This window comes from Priapulus caudatus, unplaced genomic scaffold (genome assembly GCF_000485595.1).
Source record: "Priapulus caudatus unplaced genomic scaffold, Priapulus_caudatus-5.0.1 Scaffold424, whole genome shotgun sequence".
NCBI lineage: Eukaryota > Metazoa > Priapulida > Priapulimorpha > Priapulimorphida > Priapulidae > Priapulus > Priapulus caudatus.
The window spans coordinates 104,910-111,405 of record NW_014577485.1 but is presented as its reverse complement, the minus strand read 5'-3'; the positions used below and the strand labels follow the sequence as shown (position 1 = coordinate 111,405).

At 40.7% G+C, this 6,496-nt stretch overlaps 1 long non-coding RNA gene across 1 annotated transcript; it reads left to right on the top strand.

The window, feature by feature from the left end:
- Positions 1 to 843: 843 nt before the first annotated feature.
- On the top strand, positions 844 to 1,258 carry LOC106810258. Its single transcript, XR_001393986.1, has 2 exons — positions 844 to 924; positions 1,016 to 1,258. It is a non-coding gene; the product is annotated as an uncharacterized LOC106810258 (long non-coding RNA).
- Positions 1,259 to 6,496: the final 5,238 nt, after the last annotated feature.

Sequence of the window (6,496 nt, the reverse complement as noted above, 5' to 3'; positions counted from 1 at the left end):
GAAGCGCACCAAAGAAAGATTTTCGGTTTACAAACCCATCCAGATGGCGAAACGGCCCTTCCCGAGTGTTTCATTCTGTTCCTGGCCTCTTGAAAAACCTTGAGAACATCCGCGGTCATTCAATATCACTTTTAAAACCGCGCAAAAAAGCACACAACGAGTTAAATAGTGTTACGAACGAGTAAAAATGTTAAAAAAACTGACAGATCGAGGATCCTAGTCCTTTCTTCGGCGGGTATAGTGTTTGATGAAACGGCACGCCGATAAGAAATGACAGCCTAATGACAGATAGAATAGTCACCTAATTGAGCCATACTCCTGCACGAGCAATTTTTCACAACTAGTTTTGCCCTGTCTAGACCCCTTAAACACACTCAGCAAGCTATGGATTTGAATAAGGGTGCTTTGTAGAAAAAAAAGAATAACTGGCCAAAAAAGTTATGGCCCGGGCTACAGGTGCTACACTAACCTGCTAACGCCCCTGGCTGTAAAAATGAATTTCCCTTTAAACTTGACATATATACTATTAATCACGTAATGTAGAATATTATCTCATTCTCAGCCTATTCTCAATTATTAATATAATATCCTATTCTATAGGAGTTCAAAATCAACAAATACTACCATGAGTAGAGCAAATATAGATAAAGTTATACGGACACTGTAGTAATTTTGACTCTGTTTATTGCATACAGAACTGTTTCGTGTGGAGCGAAAGCTCCACACTCATCAGTGCCTTATACAGAGTGATCTATTTAGAACATCCCGAGCAGTATAAAAACATCATGCATAATGTGATCTATTGTTCATGCGTGCGCGTTCTAAAGAAATGCCATAGACACTAATTAGCGCGTCATTGTCGGTGACTGCTGCGCGCTGGCGCTAAACTGAATTCATTGTAAGAGTTCACATAACGGTCCTCAGGTCGCACGTTACGTTTTTCGTCATTGTCGGTGACTGCTGCGCGCTGGCGCTAAACTGAATTCATTGTAAGAGTTCACATAACGGTCCTCAGGTCGCACGTTACGTTTTCCGGGCAGTTGCATTTTCTGTTGTTTACCGTTTCCGTGTTGATCTGCAGTATTCTTCTGTTGTTTCCCTCTATTATATTCGTTGTTATATTCGTTGTTCTCCTTAGTTATAGCCGTTGTCACAAGCATTAAACGACAACGGCTATAACTACAAGCTCCGCTACGAAAAACCACAAGCAGCAACCGGAAGAAGAAACAGAGCGCGCAATATCATTTGGTACAACCCACCATATGTGAAAACAAACGTCGGCAAGGAATTTTTACAAATCGTAAATAAGTGCTTCCCTCCAGAAAACAAACTCCACAAGATTTTCAATAAGAACAATGTTAAGATCTCGTACAGCTGCATGCCGAACGTGAAGAATATAATAGAGGGAAACAACAGAAGAATACTGCAGATCACCACGGAAACGGTAAACAACAGAAAATGCAACTGCCCGGAAAACGTAACGTGCCCCCTGGATGAAAACTGCCTTGCTAAAGACATAGTATACCGAGCAACAGTGACAAGCGAAAACAATACAGAAACATACGTCGGACTAACAGCTACCTTCTTCAAAGCAAGACTAGCGAACCATAAGGCATCCTTTACTACGGAATCAAAACGGAACTCGACAGAACTTAGTAAACATATTTGGAACTTGAAAGACAACAACCTAGACTACGCGATTAAATGGAAGATACTGAGCAAAGCGCCACACTACTCGAACACTACGAAGAAATGCAACCTATGCTTAACAGAGAAGTTCTACATATTGTGTAAACCTGAAACCGCAACACTGAACAAGAGAAACGAACTTGTTAGTAAATGCAGACATAAAGATAAATTGTTATTAAGGAACGTTATGTAAACTCTTACAATGAATTCAGTTTAGCGCCAGCGCGCAGCAGTCACCGACAATGACGAATACGCACACACAGACAGATACACACACACGCATGCACACACACACACGCGCGCGCGATTAGCAGATTCAGAAGTGAGGTAACTGGGCGCCAAATACCGCCAGCTAGGGAAGATATTGGGGACGCTGTAAGCTCCCGCTACGAAATACATCCAAGCATTTGATTGCTTCAGGCGGCAAGTTTTTCTGGTCTCTAGTGAGCAGTAAATTATTGGCAAAATAATAAGTAAAATCAAGAGCGTATTAAGCATACTTAATACGCTCTTGGTAAAATGGGCGTTTGTATTGCGCGTGGATAATTGCCTCGGATTTTTTAGTTCGTTTTTCTTATATTGATTTTTTACGGGGACATGGCCCTGACGCCCCTATATATCCGTCGGTAACACACGCTCATACGTACACGCGCACACGTACACGCACACGCATACCCACACGCTCACACGTACACGCACGCACACGCACACGCGCACGCATACCCACACGCTCACACGTACACGCACGCACACGCACACGCGCACGCATACCCACACGCAGGCACACGCACACTCACATGCATGTATCATTTCTGTGACTCACAGATAAGTATTACATACGACGAACAGCTCGTATTACACTACAACACATGTTTATTCTGCTCTCTACTCGAGCGAGATAGTGTACAACCATAGAAATAATATAGGTGTCCCTATATATTTCTATGTGTACAACCCACTGCCACGCGTTAACAAAGCGCGAGCTCGTGCATGCGCTCAACTATAATAACAAAGTAGGTGGCCGCACAATAATGCTGCAGATAATCCTGGTAACTAACAATACACAGTGTGTTGTATGTTTAGGCATGTGACAATACACTGTGTATTGTTAGCGAGCTTTCAACAATACACTGTGTATTGTCGAACACTTTCTAACCTTCTAACACCTTCTTCACTGTGTATTGTAGTAGGTAGGCCTACCTATGAGCTTTCAACAATACACTGTTTATTGTTGAACACCTTCTAACAATACACTGTGTATTGTAGTAGGTACCTATGAGCTTTCAACAATACACTGTTTATTGTTGAACACCTTCTAACAATACACTTTTTTTCTTTTTTCTTTTTTTAATTAGTTTACTTTTTGATTTGTAAACTTGAAATTGACATTTATTTAAATAAATTTATTGAAATTATTTGATTGATTTGATTGAATTTATTGAAAATTAAATTGAAATTAAATACACAGTTGTTGGGTACCTACTACAATACACAGTGTATTGTTAGAAGGTGTTCAACAATACACACTGTATTGTTGAAAGCTCATAGGTACCTACTACAATACACAGTGTATTGTTAGAAGGTGTTCAACAATACACACTGTATTGTTGAAAGTGTATTGTTAGTTACTAGGATTATCTGAATAATGAGTCACGTGCATATTGCTACATCTCCCTTTTTTAAGAAACAAATTTGGCATTGAAAACTATTGCGGGAAGTAGAAGAGAGTAGCACTGAATCTAGAATGCGATATGTTACATTTACTAAATAAAGTCATTTGAACTTGCACACTTGTTCTCGTTAGTGTCATTTTCCACAAATACTGCAATACTGCAACAAATAATTTGTATTATTTTACAACTTTTTCACTGAAGTCAGTAACAAACAAAAAAAGGAAATACTCTAACAGAGATCTATACCTCTCAACAGAATCCGGGCAGCAGGATTATGCATCTTAACGTCAGTCGCAACGTCTCTCCAAACTACATGGCATTATTGTGCTGCCACCTACTTTGTTATTATAGTTGAGCGCACGCACGAACTCGCGCTTTGTTAACGCGTGACAATGGGTTGTACACATAGAAATATATAGAGACACCTATATTATTTCTATGGTTGTACACTATCTCGCTCGAGTAGAGAGCAGAATAAACATGTGTTGCAGTGTAATACGAGCGATTCGTCGTTTGTAATAGCTTTTGTGACTCACTTGTCTGTCTTGTCTTATATAATTGTCTTGTATACTCACCTGTATACTTGTCTGTAAGTCACAGAAGTTTTTCTGGTCTCTATTGAGCAGTAAATTAGCAAAATAATAAGCAAAATGGACGTTTGTATTGCGCGTGGATTATTGCCTCGAAGTTTCTATTCGTTTTTTTCTGATGCCCCTATATATCCGCCGGTAACACACGTACGCTCACACGCGCACGCACATGCACACACGATGGTCGTGCTATCAAGAAAAAATATAAATAAATAATCCTTCACGAAATGCGCTGTTCGCGTCGATGTTCCCGATTGAGATCGCATTACATCAAACATCTCGAGATCGAACACCTTTTCCGTTACGACACGTTCGCGCACTGCCGTCAACTCCTCCCGGGTAGTACTCCGCACTGTCTTACCCTTTCATGGCTATGCACATACGCGTGTGTATGCGCGCACGTACGTGTGTGATATGAATTGGAATTTATTGGATATCATACAAGAGCTAGAAATTTTTCACAATGTTTCAGAGCCATTAACTGTCTTCGTCAAACGATACGAATGTTTTGTGCCAAGCCAGGAATTTGATTTCATGTGTGATTTACGAGTGTCTTTTGTGAAACATTTCCTAAGTAGTCGCACAACACTTTCTAACAACTTTCTATTACGATACCAATACTGTTTTAACCAAGGGCAACGTTGACAAAAACGCATGTATTTATAGAATTCAACATCTATATGCTCCAGCTGCACTTTACGATAATAATTACACGTAGCACGAAGTAAGGTCCTATAGCATAACAGATTAAAATTGATAAAAACGTTATTATTATTTTATATTATTTCCATAGTAATTATTTGCTCTTGCGTGAAAAACAAAAAGTTTGATATTTAATTCGGGCAAGGAAAACATGGGTTAATATTTTTTGGCATACAATCGAGCTGTGATATAATATATCTAGCTTTCGCGTCAGCGAACAGATTCAGCGTAGCAAGTATGTCGATCGCTTCAACAAGACAGCGACTAATTCCGCATGCGAGTTGATACGAGTTCTATAGCATCGTAACTCTTCGTAAACCCCACCACGACGCGCACACATGGAATTGCTAAAAATCCCAGTCATGCGTATATCCGAGCTCAGAGTGATATCGGGCTGGGATACACTGTGGATATCGCTTGACAATTATGCAAATGCGTTTGAACTCAGCAGTTCAGTTCGATATGGAGCTGCAATACATTAGGGATATCGATAGGTAATGATGCATAATTGATAAGCTTACAGTCGTGATTTACTGTCCCTACTAGGTCAGTGACATTAATGCTATTCCCCCCTTCTTCTTCTTCTTCTTCTTCTTCTTCTTCTTCTTCGTCTTCTCGTTTCTATTCAGATGTTTCTACGTCTACAAACATGTGTTACGCTTACCTGTCTGCGCCCGTGAGCGATCTTTTTCTATCGATAGTTCAATCATGGACGTGGAAGCCACGCACATGTAGACTCTGCGTGTAACATGAGATCTAGCCGATACTTGCGAATCTCACACAGCACCAACGATTTATTCAATCTCATATCTCCCAACACAGGTAAACGTGTCACCGCGTCGCCGCAATAATGCAACCAGCGTTAGGTACGAACCCTTTACACAACGACTGCATAATAATTCAACGCCATTATGTACAATGCACAGGTAGTTTGAAGAAACATCATAGTTATATCAGTAGTTCGACGATTAGTTTGTAGAATTGAGAATCTGTTTTACTTTTCCGCATTCGAATCCGATTGATTTCGTGAAAATAATGTTTTGGGCTGTTTTTATAAGTCGCTTTTAGCATTAACCTCGATCAGCTCAGTAACGGGGACAGTTATTCTATACGTCCTCCGCAGAGACACAGATCAACTCGGTAACGTTGTGACATATAGGCTACCTGTCTACGTTATATGGATGCCACTGGCGTTCACGCGCACGTGTTCGTTCACTTTAGCCGGGAGCGCAACGATTTGAAGACTCGAGTAGTGTTAACTGCACTGCAGAGCCGCCAAGATAGAACAATAGTACAAAACCCTGAACTTAATTTTTCTTATTATGACATATTTGAGAAAAAAATTAAAGCAAGGGTCCCAATAAATAGCAAATAAAAAGTTCCCACCTCATACTTTCTACGTAAGCCCCTGCACAGCAGGGACGTGCGTGTCTCTTAAAAGATTAATGACGATCTATAATGGCCTGATGTATGTCTGTTGTGGGGTCGAGTTCGCCTGTAAGACAAGCCCTTTATAACTATCTCTAAACGTTCGTCGACTGGATTGATTTATTGACAATGTTCTCGCGGTGTCGATATTAATGCTACGGTCCCCTAGTCTACTACCCACGCCAGATTCGTACACTGCTCGGCTTAGTCTTACTGAATTCGCGCTCATAACGGGATTTTTCCCCACGGCCTTTCCCTCATCTTAGCGGTGTTCACTGATTAAAAGACAGCTGCATGACATATAACCGAGATTTAAAGAGTACAAGAAGCGACGCCTAGTATCAGTGCGCGGCTTTTAAAGTGCAAGCACACATGTACACACACGCACGCACGCACACACACACACACACACAC